The sequence below is a fragment of the Pyrus communis genome, chromosome 6 (genome assembly GCF_041283825.1).
Source record: "Pyrus communis isolate YQ-2024b chromosome 6, ASM4128382v1, whole genome shotgun sequence".
NCBI lineage: Eukaryota > Viridiplantae > Streptophyta > Magnoliopsida > Rosales > Rosaceae > Pyrus > Pyrus communis.
The window spans coordinates 16,315,607-16,335,075 of NC_142570.1; the positions used below are offsets into that span (position 1 = coordinate 16,315,607).

Below are 19,469 nucleotides of genomic sequence, written 5' to 3' on the forward strand. Positions count from 1 at the left end.
ATCCAACGGTCAGATCTCCGCCAATTGCCTAAAACAAGTGGCCATGAACATTTATTTTACTAACTTACAAATCCAATTCAGGAAGATCCGTAAGTCGGATTCCTGATCCGTAAATTCCTATGATCTTTAAATATTACGTATTACAATATATCCCATTTTGGTCACGATCCAACGGTCGGATCATCGATTCACATTTTTATCAAGTAACGTATCGTAACGAATTTAGGTTCCAACTATCAACCTACGTCATTCAAATGACAAAACTGAAATCAAGACATTTGACATAGCCTAAAAATAGCATTGGCGGCCATCTGGCTACGCGCCGCCGCACGCGCCGCCGCGGGTGGCGGTCGGCCGCCCCGACTCGCCGGAAAATCCAACTATTTCCAAAAATTCTCAAACTTCACAGAAATGAAGATCTCAGTGAGTGGAGCAACTTTCATACCTGCCACGAAGTCCAAAAGTGGACGGAAGATGGTCAATTTTGCCCACGAAGCCGGCGGGTGCCTAAAACTTCCCGACGTCGATTCGTCGTCCACGGTGGTCCAACGGGGTCAAGGTTGGTTGGGTTTTTCTCCTGGGATGATGGGCTACAAAGCCCAAGTGGTGGCATCGGCCATCGCTTTGCCAATTTGCCGGAAAATCGAAAAGGGTGGCCGGAGCACCATTGATTTTCGTCAACTTTCGTGGCCTCAAACCGCTCCATACCATGGTTAATCAAGGTGGTTCTTGGGTGGGTTTTGTAGAGGGGAATGAGAGCTTCAAGATGGTGGTGGTGGCATCGAAAAACTCCACCGGAGTTGGCCGGAATCGGCCTTGGAAGATGGTCTCGTGGTGGCGCGGGTATGGGTGCACGGGAAGCTCTTTTTTTTTTTTTTTTTTTTTTTTTTTTTTTTTTTTTTTTTTTTTTTTTTTTTTTTTTTTTTTTTTTTTTTTTTTTTTTTTTTTTTTTTTTTTTTCTTCCTTTCCTCCCTCCGTTTCTGATTTTGGGCTTCCCCCACAAAGTGGGGGTTTAATTTAAATACACACTAAACCTTGAATAACCAATTTCGAACGTCCGTAACTATACCGTTATAATCCGGACGCGCAAACGGCTTTCGCCTATACGTTCGTACCAAAGAGTACTACGAGGATATGCTTAAAGAATAAGTCCCACATCTCTCAAGTCGATGGTCAACGGAAGTCAAAGTCCTTGCCTCTAGGGCAATTTAGTAAATTCACGCTTTTAAAATAAAATAAAAACGTAAAATTTGGAACGGGTTGTCACAAATGATGCTAAAAATGTGCTACAAATCTGGAAGAATTAATTCAAGACATTGAAGATAAGGAATCAGCTAAAAGGAAGGAACATTATCTAAAACCTTAACCAAACATTATCCAAACTAAGTTTATCTTATCTTATTGATATTTTATAAACTAGCACTCAAATTAAACCCTCTTATTGACAATTGTAGTAAAGATGTAAGTAGGGATCGTTCTAGGCCGGGGAATTGTAGTAAAGATGTAAGTAGGGATCGTTCTAGGCCGGGGATTAGGAGGGATTGCTAATCTACTTAAAACTAACTCAAAAACACAAAACTAGACTAATAGAACTCAAAACAAACTAAAGAGACTCAAAACAACACAAAATAATCAAATAGACTCAAACTAGACACTAAAGGTTGATTTGGACGAAAATTGGTTTTAACTTGACTCAAACACTTAAAAACACAAGTTTGGATAGATTCTAACTAATTTGACATAACAAAGTAAAGGGGATTGGGTTTTTGACGAATTAAAGTAAAGACAAGTAGATTAAAGACTGAAACAAGTTTTGCACGAAATTGGGGGAAATTATGGGTGATTGGCTAGCTAGAGGGTCCTTCTGCGCACATAACACACGCATACAAATCGATTTCCAGTTGCTTTTCCAATAAACCATGAACCTAATAGGAGCATATTTATGCTACTTAGTTATGTTGTTTCCTTGCATTTAGTTAGCTAATTACTACTTATTATAGTGTTTTAAGCTATTTTCGTGTGTTTATAGGTCCTAATGACAAAGTTGGCAAGAAAAGGCAATTTTAAGCCTTTTAGAGCAGTTTTGGGCTTATTATGGATAGCTTGCATATGGAGCAAGGTGGATGGACGAAATTGAAGTCAAGAGAGGCTAGGAATATGCTACAAATTTGGAGAAACAAGTTCAAATACAAAGAAGATAAGGAAAGAGCAAGAAATAAGGAACATTATCCAACCTTATCTTATCCTATCCTAACCAACCTATCCTTTCCTAAATCTAGCATTATCCTATCTTATCTTATCCAAATCAGTTTTTGCCTTAATTCTACCTATTTAGAAGGGATTAGTTATACATTTAAATATATAACTCAGATTCTAGAGACCTTATCCCTTGTGTGCCGCATATATGCCATTCCTTGGTGGATTGGGAGTTGTAATCCCTCTCCTACATCCTTGCCGCATGTGTGGTGATTTAGAGTCAGAAATATGTTCTAAAACATCCTAATTGAATGCGGCAGGTTCTTAACCTTTTCCCTCTTGGTTTTTGCCAAACCCTAGTCCTTTTCCCATTGGATTGTGCAATCCTTTTCCTTCAGAAATTGTGCAAGAACTAGCCTGTAAATGCAAGCCTTTGCCGCAGGTTTTAAGCATCCATTCACTCATTCATTCATTCATACATTTAGCCATAATTCACACCACATCACCCTAGTGCCACAAGCAAGGAAGGAAGGAGAAGAGGACTTGTGCAATCTGCCATCCAAGGGAGTGTTGTGCATGCCATTGGAGTGTGGAGCGTTTCTGGGTTCTTTCTATCCTTAGTTTTAGTTTGATGTTTATTTTGATTTGGTTTTCAATTATGATGAACATGTGGAACTAATTTCTTCTCAGTTCGAGGCGAATTTGAAGCCATGATTATATGTTTTATATGAATTGATTACATCAAGTTATTGTTTCTTGAGTCTTGAATGTGATTTGCTTATCTAAGTTATCAAAAGTTGTTTATATGTGTTGGTTGAGGGTCGACACTTAATTTGCATGCATGAATTTGATGCTAGAGTATAAGGGAGTTTCACGTAATAGTTGAATTATATTCACAAGTAGTGGAGGTTGCTAGTCACAATCGTGTTAAGTGAATCCTTGGTATGAGTTTCATGCGTTTCATAGTGATGAATGCCTTGTCAATGTTTATGATTTTCACAAAACTTAATGACTTTTGATATGTATCTTTATTATGCATTTCATATAGAGAACTTGAGAAAGATAATTTGATTGTAATGCGTATTCATTCAATTCAATGAAATAAGGAAAATCTGATGGTTAGTTGTGCGATGCAACTAACTTGGAGCGTTGTCATTCATAGTCTAAAGGAATAATAACTGGAAATTGGTTTGTATGCATATATCATGTGTGGAGAAGGACCCTTTAACTAGCCTTTCACCCATTTAAATTCACCAAATTCGTTTTTTACGAAGTGTTTTATGCAAAGTTTATGTTTTAAGTTTTAAATTCGTCAAAAACAATCCCCCTTTCATTTAGTCTTGTTATTTGAGTCAAAATCTGTTTTCTTTTAGTCTTTTGAGTCAAGTTAAGTCTTATTTTCGTCAAAATCACTTGTTAGATCTAGAATTGAGTCTTTTTGATTGTTTGTTACTGTTTTGAGTGTTTTGAGTTAGTTTTAAGTCTATAGAGTCTAATTTAGTGTTTTTGAGTCTTATTTGTGTTGATTACCATTCCAAGTTAATCCTCGGTCTAGAACGATCCCTACTTGCATATATACTCCAATTGTCACAAATAGGGTTTAATTTGTGTGTCAAGTTAATTTTCACATCAAAACCTGATATGATAAAAGATAGCACTAAAATTAAACCCTCTTTTTGACAAATGTAGTATAGATATAAGTAGGGATCGTTCTATGCCGGGGATTAGGAGGGATTGCTAATCTAATGAAAATTGACTCAAAGATACAAAAATATGCTTCAAAACACTTAAACAAACTCAAAAGACTCTTAACTAAACTTATATGACTCAAAACAACACAAAGCAATCAAAAAGACTCAAACTAGACTCTAGGACTCAATTTGGACGAAAATAAAATTGGTTTTGACTCAAAATACTCAAAAACACACCTTAGGACAGATTTGAAACAAGTAAGTAAAGGGGATTTGGTTTTGGACGAAATTAATGTAAAAACAAGTAACTAGAAGACTTAAATGCAATGTGGACGAATTTGAGAAAAACAATGGATGATTAGATAGCTAGAGGATACTTTTCCACACATGATACATTCAAACACAAATTGATTTCTAGTTGCTTTTCCGATAAACCATGAACCTCAACACCTTAAATTAATCGTGACATAAATAATTAACCCTCAGATTTTCCTTAAGTTATTAGATTGGATGACATCATACGACAACCCAAAGCATTCTTCAAAAGTTCCCTACATGACATCATAATAGAGATACAATCAAAGATCATTACGTTCAATGAAAATCATAAGTATTGACAAAGCACTTGTAACTATGACATCATGATACTCATGCTAGGAATTTACTTAACATGATTGTGAAAACAACCTTAACTACTCATGAATATAAGTTTGTGACGATTATGTGAAACTCCCTTATATTCTAGCACCAAATTCAAACATGCAAATTAAGTAGGCCTCCCTAATCAACATACAAGAATAAGTTATCCATCAAACGGTTAAGTAAATTGCATTCACAATTTATGAAATCACAACTAGACTTAATCAATTCATATCATAAATATAATCATGGTTTCAAAGCCTCCCCTAGCTAAAACGAGTTTAGCCTCTCAGGTTCACAACAAAACAAAGGAAAATTGAATTAAACATTGAAACAAAAGATAGATTACACTTAGGGTCAAATTCAAACTTTTGGACCCTTTCTTCAACAACCAATACTTGTGAGTTCATTCTCACTTATTTTCAACTCTTTTCTTTCTTGTCTTCAACTTTTTCTTCATTTTTTTTCTTTCTTTTTCACTTTTTTTTTTCCTTTTTCTTGTCCTATTCTTTCTTTCTTTGGCACACTAAATGTACAGCCTCATAGGTTTCCAACGAAAAGCTTTCCCCCACACTTGTTTTTCTGCAAATTGTAGATCAAAAGGAATTCTCTCTAAGTCATGCTCTACTATCCTTTAAGAACAATGGTGTGGATGACTTCTAGGCTAGGTAAGGATAATGTGGCTAACAAAGAAAATTAGGCCAACTAAGGCTCAAAGGGGTTAAACATGCAATACATATGCAAAGGGTAAGGCTTTTTAACTTTGGTTTTAACTAAATAACTTCATCTTATTTTTTGTTATGCATTCAATTTTATGCTTTGATTGAAATGGGCATGAGTTCTAGTATTTGGAACTATAGTGATGAAACGCATTCCAAGTAGCAACCAACCAAAGAATAATGAGATCATGCAACGACTTTAGAAAACAAAAACATCAAGATTAATCACTCTCCAAATAAAGTTTAGGCTCAAGTCTCTTAGGGTTGTAGCGTTAGTTTGAGTTTCTTCCTTCAAGCATGTTACAAAAACTGATTTTTTTCCTTTGTAATTACATGTGAATTCGTAAATGACAACTACAACTAAACATAAACCAAAGAGCATATCAAACTTCCATCCATGTTTGTAGCCTTCTTTAACAGTCATGCAATTAAAAACCAAATCCTCATCATTGTGTTGGAAGGTACCCTAAGACACAAACAGACAAAAATGACTCTAAAAACAACTCTTTTTGGGTTTTTCAAACACTCTTTTTTAATTTTTTTTTTTCAAATTTTCGTATTTTCTATTTAAGACACATTAAAAACACTCCAAAAGGCACTAAAAACACTTAAAAACAGTGGGTGACAACATTAGAAGTGATAAGTGATAAAATCCCACGAAAATCATGCAAAAACATTGTCCTCAATGTTTCAAACATAGACTCACACGCAAACAATCAAATACACAACTAACAAACATGATAATTATGGCAAAGTAAAAGCAATAAAGAGTAGGGTAAAAGAGAGCAAATCTGGTTTTGGAGCCGGAGATTCCTAGGTTTTCTTTATTTGAATGCATGGATTGCCTCCCAAGAAGCGCTTGCTTTAACGTCTTCCAGCCGGACGATACCTTCTTTTAAACTCCCCTAGGTCCCATGGCATGGAATTGATCTTTGAATGGGAGGTGATACTTGAAATGATCTAGTAATGGTTTAAATTCTAGAGTGGGTGCCAGAATCATTAACAACATATTAGTAGAAAACGAAAGTGAAATTGGAGGAATCCCCCTTGCAGCTGGAGATAAGGTAAGATATGATTAGGATAAGATAAGATAAGGTTGGATAAGGTTTGGATAAGATAAGGTAATTTGGATAATGTTCCTTCTTTGTAGCTGATTCCTTATCTTCAATGCTTCCAAATTTGTTTCTCCAGATATTAAGCGCATTCCTAGCCTCTCTTGATCTTCAAATTCGTCCATCCACCTTGCTCCATACTTATGCTATCCATTCCAAGCCCAGAACTGCTCTAAAATGCTCCAAAATGCCCTTTCTTGCCAACTTTGCCATTTGGACCTACAAACAACGAAAATAGCTTAAATCACTATAATAAATAGAAATTAACTATGTAAATGCAAGAAAACAAGCTAACTAAGTCGCATAAATATGCTCCTATCAATGTCCTTGTTCTTTGTTGATTTGGAGTCCTAATTCCCTTCTTTCTCAACCTTGCCGTGTCTTCCCTTCTCCCTATAAATACTTGGTGCTGTAGCAATGATTCATCACCCATCTGTCACCATAATTCACACCACACATCCATCATACACAGAAATCCCTCTAGTGTCGCAGCCTTGCAAAGAGAAAGGAGAGGAGACCCTTGGAGCCGTGCCCTGCCATTCAAGCTTAGGGTTGCTGGAACGTTCCTATGTGTATTCTATCTTTTGCTTTCAATGTTTAATTTAAGTTATCATTGTTTAAGTCCAACCATGAGGAACTAAACTCGTTTTAGCTAGAGGTGGATTCAAAGCCATGAACATATATGTGATATGAATTGATTTCCTCTAGTTATTGTTTCATAAAACATGAATGCGATTTACTTATCTGTTTGATTGATAACTTATTCTTGTATGTTGATTAAAGAGGCCTACTTAGTTTGCATGCATGAATTTGATGCTAAAATATAAGGGAATTTCACCTAATCGTTATGAACTTATATTTATAAGTAGTGGAGGTTGCTAATCACAATTGTGTTAAGTAAATCCATGGCAGGAGTATCATGCAGTTCATAGTTACGAATGTCATGTCAATGTTTATGATTTTCATAGAACTTAGTGATCTTTGATTGTATCTCTATTATGTTGTTCATGTAGGGAGCCATTGAAGAATAATTTGGTTGCCGATTCGTTATCCATCCAATTCAATGACCTAAGGAAAATCTGAGGGTTAATTAGTGCTGTTAACGGTTAACTTAAGGCATTGTCATTCATGGTTTATAGGAATAATAATTGGAAATCGATTTGTATGCATATGTGTCATGTGTGGAGATGAACCCTCTAGCTTGCCATTCACCCATTTAAACACCCAATTTCGTCCAAATTGTTTAGAGTCTTTAAATATGTTTGTTTTTACTTTAATTTCGTCAAAACCAATCCCCCCCCCCTTTGATATTTCGTGTTTACTTAGTTAGAACCTATTTTAATTTGTTTCTTTTAGTGTTTTGAGTTAAAGTTAAGTTAGAATTCGTCCAAAGGAATCCTTAGTTTATGTTTTGAGTCAAATTGCTTGTTTTGTGCTGTTTTGAGTCATTCTAGTTTGTTTTAAGTCATTAGAGTCTAGTTTAGTGTTTTTGTGTCTAATTTGAGTAGATTAGCATCCCTTCTAATCCCCGGCCTAGAACGATCCCTACTTACACATACTATAATTATAGGGTTTAATTTGTGTGATAGTTTCTACCACATCACCTGCGGCTGGTATTTCCCATTTTCTGTGACCTATCACACTCAGAGCAAAAATTAAAAGAATCTTTAAACAATGTAGGCCAAAAGAAATTAGATTGTAAAACCTTTAAAGTTATCTTTTTGGCACCGAAATGACCTCCACATGCCAACTCATGACTGAATCTTAGTATGCTTTGCTGCTCACTCTTCGGAACGCATCTTCGGATGATTTGGTCAGGGCAATACTTGAACAAATATGGCTTATCCCAAACATAGTGTTTCACCATTGAAAGGAACTTCTTTTTTCTCTTGGAAAGTGAAATCATCTCTAATTACACCACAAGTAAGACAATTAACAAAATCAGCATACCATGGGTCTTTTTCTTGAATGACAAAGAGCTATTCATCAGGGAATGATTCATTGAGAGGCAAAATTTGTCCATCTACATGGTTTTCGTCAACAAGGTGTGACAAGTGATCAGCAACAACATTTTCACTCCCCTTCTTGTCTCGAATTTTGATGTGTTATAAACTAGCACACCAATTAAACCCTCTTGTTGACAATTGTAGTAAAGATGTAAGTAGGGATCGTTCTAGGCCGGGGATTAGGAGGGATTGCTAATCTACTTAAAACTAACTCAAAAACACAAAACTAGGCTTAAAAACACTTAACTAGACTCAAAGAACTCAAAACAGACTAAAAAGACTCAAAACAGCACAAAACAATCAAATAGACTCAAACTAGACATTAAGGGGTGATTTGGACGAATTCTAACTTTAACTTGACTCAAAACACTTAAAAACACAAATTAGGACATATTCTAGCTAATTTGACACAACAAAGTAAAGGGGATTGGGTTCTTGATGAATTTAAAGTAAAACAAACAGATTTAGAGACTTAAACAACTTGGGACAAATTTAGGGAAAATTATGGGTGATAAGCTAGCTAAAGGATCCTTCTCCACACATAACACACTTGCATACAAATTGATTTCCAGTTGCTTTTCCAATAAACCATGAACCTCAACACCCCAGATTAACCGTGAACAACACTAATTAACCCTCAGATTTTCCTTAAGTCATTGAATTGGATGGAATACGCATCGGCAACCAAATTATTCTTCAAAAGTTCCCTACATGAACAACATAATAGAGATACAATCATAGATCATTCAGCTTTGTGAAAATCATAAGCATTGACAAGGCATTCGTAACTATGAACAACATGATACTAGTGCCAGGAATTTACTTAACACAATCGTGATCAGCAACCTCCATTACTTGTGAATATGTTCCTCGTGCAAGGTAGGGATGGGGATATACATATAAGGATCACTCCCTAAGCGATGTGGGATCTTACATGGAGGTAATCAATTCATATTGAAAATATAATCATGGTTTCAAAGTCTCCTCTGGCGAAAACAAAATTAGTTCCTCGTGTTCACAGCAAAACAAAGAAAACTTAAATTAAACATGGAAAACAAAAGATGGATTGCACCTAAGAATGCTCCAACAATCCAATCTTGAATGGCAAGCACGTCCCAAGGTCCTCCTTCTTCTCCTTTGTTGCGGCACAAAATGTGGGTGAAGGTTTGAGTGATGAATTGTATGAAAGAATGGATGAAAGGTTGAATGGTAGTGAATGGATCTCCCAAAGGCTTCGGCAAGGGCCTTTATTTATCTGGGAAGGAAGGGCACGACTGGAAATTATTTTGGGAAAGTTTTAAGACTCCAAATCCTCCAAGAAAAGGGTAACAAATCAAAATCCCAAGAGGAAAAGGGTAACAAGGTGCGGCAAGGGAATTGGGAAAGGTAGAAGGCCTTGCACGGCAAGGAAAGGGAAGGAAAGGGATAGGTGGTGCGGCATCCCTCTTTGACTGCGATTAGGGCTTCTACAACTTATATTTAAGTGTCCTAAATTAATTAGGAACCCCACTTTACAGTTGGAAATTGATGTGAAAATTAACTTGACACACAAATTAAACCCTATTGTTGACAATTGTAGTATATATGTAAGTAAGGATAATTCTAGACCGGGGATTAACTAGGGATGCTAATCAACACAAATAAGACTCAAAAATACTAAACTAGACTCTATAGACTCAAAACTAACTTCAAACACTCAAAACAACAACAAACAATAAAAAAGACTCAATTTTAGACCTAACAAGTGATTTTGATGAAAATAAAACTTGACTTGAAAGACTAAAAGAAAACAGATTTTGACTCCAGTAACAAGACTAAATGAAAAGGGGATTGTTTTTGACGAATTTAAAACTTAAAATAGAAACTTTGCATAAAACACTTTGTAAAAACGAATTTGGTGAATAAAATGGGTGAAAGGCTAGTTAGAGGGTCCTTCTCCACATGCATTACATTCAAATTATCTTTCTCAAGTTCTCCATATGAAACGCATAATAAAGATACATATCAAAAGTCATTAAGTTTTGTGAAAATCATAAGCATTGACAAGGCATTTATCACTATGAAACGCATGAGACTCATGCCAAGGTCACTTAACATGATTGTGACTAGCAACCTCCACTACTTGTGAATATAAGTGAATAACTATTACGTGAAACTCCCTTATACTCTAGCATCAAATTCATGCATGCAAATTAAGTGTCGACCCTTAACCAATATATAAAAACAAGTTTTTATTACTTAGATAAGAAAATCACATTCAAGACTCAAGAAACAATAACTAGATGTAATCAATTCATATAAAACATATAATCATGGCTTCGAATTCACCTCTAACTTAAAAGAAATAAGTTCCCCATGTTCATCATAATTGAAAACCAAATTAAAATAAACATCAAACTAAAACTAAGAATAGAAAGAACGAAGAACGTCCCACTCCAATGGCATGCATGGCACTCCCTTGGATGGCAGATTGCACAAGTCCTCTTCTCTTTCCTTCCTTGCTGGCGGCACTAGGGTGATGTGGTGTGAATTATGGTATTTAATGGCTGAATGTATGAATGAATGAATGAGTGAATGGATGGATTGAATGGTGCAGCAAAAACTTGTATTTATAGGGCTAGGGAATACACAATTTCTGAAGGGAAAAGGATTGCACAATCCTAGGAGGAAAGGGTTAATGCCTTCAGAAACCAAGGGGGAAAGGGATTGGGAAATTCGCCATAAATTAGGGCTTCTAGAAACTAGGTATTTTGTGGCAGAAATTAGACTTCTAAAAGGGGAGGAAAGGGTTAATGCTTTCAGAAACCAAGGGGGAAAGGGATTGGGAAATTCGCCAGAAATTAGGGCTTCTAGAAACTAGGTATTTTGTGGCAGAAATTAGACTTCTAAAAGGGAATAAAGGGTGCGTAACCTATTTAGGAACATATAGCATCTTCGAGAACCATATATCTAGGTGTTCGAATGTGAAATTAAGTCCTCTTTGTAGTTGGAATTAAGGTAGCAAAAGATTAGGATAGGATAAGATTGATGTGAAATATTCTAACAGTCAAATTAAAACCCTATGATTGTAGTATATGAAAGTAGGGATTGTTTTAGGCCGGGGATTAGAAGGGATGCTAATCAACACAATTAAGACTCAAAAACACTAAACTAGACTCTATAGACTCTAAACTAACTTAAAACACTCAAAACAGCAACAAACACTCAAAAAGACTCAATTTTAGACCTAACAAGTGTTTTGGACGAAAATAAACCTTAACTTGACTCAAAAGACTCAAAGAAAAGAGATTTTGACTCAAATAACAAGACTAAATGAAAGGGGGATTGTTTTTGACGAATTTAAAATTTAAAACAAAAACTTTGTAGAAAACACTTTGTAAAAACGAAATTAGGTGAATTAAATGGGTGAAGGGCTAGTTAAGACGGTCCTTCTCCACACATGATATACGCATATAAATCAATTAACAGTTATTTTTCCTTTAGATTATGAATGACAACGCCCCAAGTTAGTTGCATCGCACAACTAACCCTCAGATTTTCCTTATTTCATTGAATTGAATGAAAATGCATTACAACCAAATTATCTTTTTCAAGTTCTTTATATGAAACGGATAACAAAGATACATATCAAAAGTCATTAAGTTTTGTGAAAACCATAAGCATTGACAAGGCATTCATCACTATGAAATGCATGAGATTCATACCAAGGATTTACTTAACACGATTGTGACTAGCAACCTCCACTACTTGTGAATATAAGTGAATAACTATTACGTGAGACCCCCTTATACTCTAGCATCAAATTAATGCATGCAAATTAAGTGTCGACCCCCAACCCACATACATAAACAAGTTTTAATAACTTAGATAAGCAAATCACATTCATGCCTTAAAAAACAATAACTGGATATAATCAATTCATATAAAACATATAATTATGGCTTCGAATTCACCTCCAACTAAAAAGAAATTAGTTCCACATGTTCACAAAACAAAGATTATTAAACTTAAACATTAAAAACAAAGATAGAATACACCTAGAAACACTCCAAGTGGCTCCTCTTTCCTTCCTTGCTACCAACAATGGGGATTTGTGTGGATTTAGGCTCTTGAGGTGTGGTGGATGGTGTGGTGTGAATTTGGGGTAGAGGGTGGTGGTTTTTGAGTGTTGTGGCATCATGTATTTATAGGGTGAAGGGGAGGCACGAAATTGGGCTGAAAAGGAGAGGAATTAGGACTCTAAGTCACCAAAGAACAAGGACACTTTCAATCAGATTCCAAGGAAGACAAGGAATGGTCCTTGTGGCAGATTCTAGAACTTCTTGAAGGGTTACATGTGGCATAAAACTTAATGCACGAAAATAGGGCTTCTAGAACTTGATATTTAGGTGATTTAATGTGAAAAGGAGTCCTCTTTGAAGTTGGAATGAAGGTAGAAAAAGATTATGATAGGATAGGATAAGATAAGATTGGATAAGGTTTGGATAAGATAAGAAAATTTGGATAATATTCCTTCTTTGTAGCTGATTCCTTATCTTCAAAGTCTTCAATTTAATTCTTCTAGATGTTAATCACATTCCTAGCCTCTCTTGATCTTGAAATTCATCCATCCACCTTGCTCCATGCATGTGCAATCCATTCCAAGCCCAAAACTGCTCTAAAATGCTCCAAATTGCACTTTATTGCCAACTTTGTCAATTGAACCTAAAAACACACGAAAATAGCTTAAAACACTCTAACAAGTAGAAATTAGCTATGTAAATGCAAGAAAACAAGCTAACTAAGTCGCATAAATATGCTCCTATCAAATTCCCCCACATTTAGCTTTTGCTAGTCCTCAAGCAAAACAAAACAAACAAAACATAACCTAAACCTTCCAACAATTGCCTCAGGGATTTCCAATTCAACATGACATATTAAAGATCACCACTCACATAGATTTTAGCTATCCTTACTCTTGAGCATACACTTAACCATTGTCACCACTTATTAGCTCGCATTTAATCAATTAAAACAACATTTTGAATGTAGTAACATGCCTTAGAGAATCCCTCAATTCCTCACCGGATATAATCTCTATTTTCGCACAGATTTTCTGACTACACTCCCTACACTAAGTATATGTAAGAAGATTGATGTAAACATGTAGACTAGCACTCACATATTTATAATCAAAGAAGGCACTTTCTGGACTTGTTAACATGTATATGTATATGATCTCATGAACGGAATGCCACTACTTAGACGCGAGAACCAGGGATACCATATGCTCAAACCAATTTTAAACTCCACATATTGACACACATAACAATCAAGATCAAAGTCAAAGGGTTGTAACGGGGCTAAGGTATTGGCTAACAAAGAAAGGTAAGGATAAACAAAAGTTCTTAAAGAAATAGTAAGCAAAGTAATGAAATAAACACTTAGAATTTACTTTTGGATGCAGAAATCAACTTTGAACACCAAGGGACGATTCACACAAAACTTAGGCTCAAATTCAAACTTTTGGACCCTTTCTTCAACAATCAACACTTGTGAGTTCATTCTCACTTATTTTCAACTCTTCTCTTTCTTTTCTTCAACTTTTTCTTTTTTTGTTTTTTTTTTTTTTCCTTTTTCACGTTTTTTTTTTTTTTTTTTTTTTCCGGTGCCCTAGTCTTTCTTTGGCACACAAATCATACATCTTCATAGATTTCCAATGAACAATCCTTCCCCCACACTTGTTTTTCTGCAAAATGTAGATCAAAAGGGATTCCCTCGATTCCCTTTAAGTCATGCTTCACTATCCTTTAAGAACAATGGTGTGGATAGTCCTATTCTGGGCTATGTAAGGATAATGTGGTTAACAAAGAAAATTAGGCTAAATAAGGCTGAAAGGGGTTAAACCTACAATACATATGCAAAGGGGTAAGGCTTTTTGGCTCTGGTTTTAACTAAATAACTTCATCTTGTTTTATGTTATGCACTCAATTTTATGCTTTGAATGAAATGGGCATGAGTTATAGTATTTAGAACTGTAGTGATAAAACGCATTCTAAGTAGCAACCAAGCAAAGAATAATGAGATCATGCAATGACTTAGAAAACAAGAACATCAAGATTAATAACTCTCCAAACAAAGTTTAGGCTCAAGTCTCTCAGGGTTGTAGCGTTAGTTTGAGTTTTCCTTTGTGATTATAAAAACTGATTTTTTCCTTTGTGATTATATGTGAATTTGTAATTGTCAACTACAACTAAGCATAAACAAAAGAGCATATCAAACTTCCATCCATGTTTGTAACTTTCTTTCTTTAATAGTCATGCAATTAAAAACCAAATCCTCATAATTGTGTTGGAAGGTATCCTAAGACACAAACAAACACACAAAAACGACTCTTTTTGGGTTTTTTTAAACACTCTTTTCAATTTTTTTTTTTTCAAATTTTCGGATTGTTTGTTTAAGACACATAAAAACACTTCAAAACACAGTAAAAACGCTTAAAAACAGTGAATAACAACTTTAGAAGTGATCGGTGATAAAATCCCACGAATTTTCATGAAAATTACTTTATTTACCCCCCCTGATGCGAGAATTATACGCACACAAATTAAACCCTCTTCTCGTCAATTGTAGTAAGTATGTCAGTAGGGATCGTTCTAGACCGGGGATTAGGAGGGATTGTTAATCACTTGGATTTGACTCAAAAACGTAAAAACACAATATAAAACACTAAACTAAACTCAAAGAATGCAAAACTAAACTTTAAAACACTAAGACAAACCAAAAGACTCAAAACAACACAAACACACTCAAATCTGCCTAAAAACCACTTTCTGGGCAGATTTGAGCACAAACACATATTTGGACGAAATTAAGTTGTAACTTGACTCAAAAACGTAAAATAAAGTTTAAAACACTAAACTAAACTCAAGGAATGCGAAGCTAAACGCTTAAAACACTAAAACAAACCAAAAGACTCAAACATCACCCAAAACACTCAAAACTGCCTTAAAATCACTTTCTGGGCAGTTTTGAGCACTTTGGTGAATTTTGGACGAATTTGGGAAATAAATTGATTCAAACACTTAAAAACACAAACTAAGATACTTTCTAACTAAATTGGACAATAAAGTAAAGGGGGATTGATTTTAGATGAATTTGAAATTAAAACAGAAACTTGGAAATAAAACAGATTGTAAAACGAATTTGATGGAATAGAATGGATGGGAACCTAGCTAAGGGGTTCATCTCCACATATGTTATACTTGCATAATAAAACGATTTCCAATTGCATTTCAATAAACCATGATGCTCAACACCCCAAGTTAACCGTGATGCACTAATTAACCTTCAAATCTTCCTAACGTTATTGAATTGGATGGGTTAGCGCATGCGACAATTCAAAACATTCCCCACAAGTCCCCTACATGAATGCATAATAGAGATACAAGCAAGAATCATTACGCTCTATGAAAATTATAAGTGTTGACGAGGCATTCGTTACTATGGAATACGCATGAAACTTATGCCAATAATTCGTTTAACGCGATTGTTTATAAGCAACCTCCACTACTTGTGAATATAAGTTATAACTATTAGGTGAAACTCACTTATATTCTAGCGTCATATTCATGCATGAAAATTAAGCGTGCACTCTCAATAAACATACATAAATAAGTTATCAATCAAACGGTTAAACAAATTGAATCCACAACTTATGAAATGCAATTAGAAGTAATCAAATCAAAATGCAAGCATAAACATATATTTCGAATCACCCCCTAACAAAGGGGGGTTTAGTTCCTCATAACTTTGAAATCAAAGAAACACCTAAACATTCCAACAACTCAAACTTGAATTGGATGAACGTTTAGGCACTCTTCTCTTCCATTCCTCATACGTACAAAACAAAGAGAATTGAATTTAAACATTGAAATCAAAGAAACACCTAAACATTCCAACAACTCAAACTTGAATTGTATGAACGTTTAGGCACTCTTCTCTTCCTCGTTGTTGTAGCACAAGGTCTAAGGTGAGGTTTGGTGGTGTGAATGGTTTGGGGAGTGGTGTTTGGATTAATAGGGAAACTCACGGCACAAAGGGGGAAGTGTTTGTGGTATGTACAATGGATGAATTTCTGAAATGGAAGTGTGGGATGAGTTGAGGTGTGTTAATGGATGGAATGGTGGAGTGAATGGATGAATTTCTGTGGTGGAAGAGTGTGTTTGAATGTGGCTGCAATGGATGCTTATTTATAGGTGAAGGAGAGGGAACATGACAGCTAGGAACTTGGTGGAAATCTGGAATGGTGATGGGAGATGCATGTGGCTGATTTATGCATGTGATTAAAGTGGAATGACAGCTAGGTTATGATGATGAATGCATGTGCAAATGCATGTGGAATGTGGCTGCAATGAAGGTGTTTTGTGGCTGAATTGTTTAATTAATGGGAGTGTGCATGTGGGTTGGAAATGCATGTGCAATGAATATGTGGCTGCAATGATGAAAGGCAAAGTGCATGTGGCTGATTTGTGGTGAGTGAATGGGAATGCAATCTGAAATGGGAGTGAATGTGCATGTGGAATGATAGCTAGGTTAAACTAATTAAAGGGAGTGCATGTGCAATGTTTTAAAGGATGGAATGCATGTGAATTAGGTTGGAAATGCATGTGGAGTGGCTGATTAGAATCTAGGGTGCATGTGAATTAGGTTGTTGTTGGTGTGTTATGCATGGCATGATTGGGATTAGGAAAGGTTTAAATGTCCTAAAACTAAAGGGAACAAGGTTCCAACACTTTGGTCTTTAATTAGGTCTTCAATTTCGTCCAACATTTTGGCTCCAAGCATAAGCTATCCATCCTTAGCCCAAACGTGCTCCAAAAGTCTCCAAAATGCATCTTTTTGCTCCTTTAGCCCTTTAGACCTACAAACACACGAAAATAGCTTAAAGTACTAAAATAACTAAAGAAACATAACGTAAATGCACGAGAACAAGCCATTTAAGTCACATGAATATGCTCCTATCACCCCCCCCCCAACACTTAAACCAAACATTGTCCTCAATGTTTTAAACATAGATTCACAAACAAACAACCTACTAACACAACTAGCAAACATGACAATCATGGCAAAATAAAAGCAATAAAGAGTAGGGTTTAGGAACGCAAATCTGCTTGTGGTGCCGAAGATTCCTAGGTCTTCTTTATTTGAATGCATGGGCCTCCCAAGAAGCGCTTGCTTTAATGTCTTCCAGCTGGACGATACCTTATTTTAAGCTCCCCTAGGTCCCATGGCATGGAATTGATCTTTGAATGGGAGGTGATACTTGAAATGATCCGGTAATGGTTTAAATTCTAGAGTGGGTGCCTGAATCATTAACAATATATTAGTAGAAAACAAAATTGAAATTCGGGGAGGTGGCTTACCTGTGTGCTCCAACATGAAGTCAAGAATAAACACCCCTTCAAAAGTTGTAATACTAGAAAATTCAGCCAGATTTGGTGTTTTGAGAGTTATGACTTGTCCCGTGTCATAAAATCCAACTTTTTTGGGAATTGTTGTCTCAAGTATATCCTCTTTAATGAATTCTAGACATTCCCCAGCCACTTCTTTCTCTTGAATCATTCTTCTTGTTGTACAAAGTTCTTTGGACAATTCAACACATTCTGGAACTTGATTTCTTTGCACCTTTGGAAGGGCTTCCAAGATGTCTTTTTCACTCTCTTCTTCCTTGAAAATCATGAACCTGCATGGAATAGGGACATTTGGTGGAATGAGGTTAGGAAGAATTGAATTTAGGCTTACCTTGGTTGTAGTGGACGACATAGAGGGCATATGTGGCTACGGCAAGGGTAGTTCTTCCCTTGCCATGGCCTTGTTATCCTCCTCTTCATGGAGCAGCAGCTGTTCAACCATCGTTTTGCTTGGTTTGGACGTCTTGGGTTCATCTCCAACCTCCATGCCACTTTCCAAGGTGATAGCTTCAGCAATTTCAACAGTTGAGTCGGATAGTTCACTTTGTTCTTGCATTTGCCCTATGAATTCCACGATCTCTCCCATTTGATTCTTCAATTCGCTCATCACTTGGGCTTGATTTTGTAATTCCTGAGTTAAAGAAGTTAGTATTGGAAGAATTTTATCATAATCCAATGACGAACTTGAACTTGATTAGCATTGTTGTGGGGGAGGTTGTGGTGGCTGCATAGGCGTTGTATAGAACTCCTCATATGGCTGCCAATATTCTCTTTGTTGAGTCTCCTTGGCTTGGTTTTGTGAGCCCTGCAAGAAATTAATTCATAAAGACTTTGATCATAATCTCTTGATGAACCTGAGTTTGGTTGGGCATATTGTATATGTGGTTGTGGTGGCTGCATAGGCGTTGAAAAGAACTCCTCATATGGCTGCCAATATCCTTCGTGTTGAACTTGTTGAGATTCCCACCATATAGAGTTTGAATGATCACTCCAATCTCTTTGTGGACAATGATTTGCTTGATATTCTTGCCTATAAGAAGCACCAAATGTAGGGACAGTTTGCATTGTGGACCCTTGGGCATATTGTGACAACTGAGAAGTAAGATTCACTATTTGAGCTTGAAAATTAGCAATTGCCATGTCTTGCTTCTCTAGTATCTAAAATCAAAGAAATAAAACTAAATCAAATATCAAAAGAAAAAAAATAAACAAACAAACAGAGGGATTAGCAATTTTACTAATCCACGGCAACGCCGCCAAAATTTGATGTGAAATATTCTAACACTCAAATTAAAACCCTATGATTGTAGTATGTGAAAGTAGGGATCGTTTTAGGCCGGGGATTAGAAGGGATGCTAATCAACACAATTAAGACTCAAAAACACTAAACTAGACTCTATAGACTCTAAACTAACTTAAAACACTCAAAACAGCAACAAACACTCAAAAAGACTCAATTTTAGACCTAACAAGTGTTTTGGACGAAAATAAACCTTAACTTGACTCAAAATACTCAAAGAAAACAGATTTTGACTCAAATAACAAGACTAAATGAAAGGGGGATTGTTTTTGACGAATTTAAAATTTAAAACAAAAACTTTGTAGAAAACACTTTGCAAAAACGAAATTAGGTGAATTAAATGGGTGAAAGCCT

General features: G+C 35.8%; 1 pseudogene; it reads right to left on the bottom strand.

Moving 5' to 3' along the window:
* Positions 1-17,612: 17,612 nt before the first annotated feature.
* LOC148696356 (uncharacterized) lies at positions 17,613-18,955 on the bottom strand (annotated as a pseudogene).
* Between the last annotated feature and the right edge of the window lie 514 nt (positions 18,956-19,469).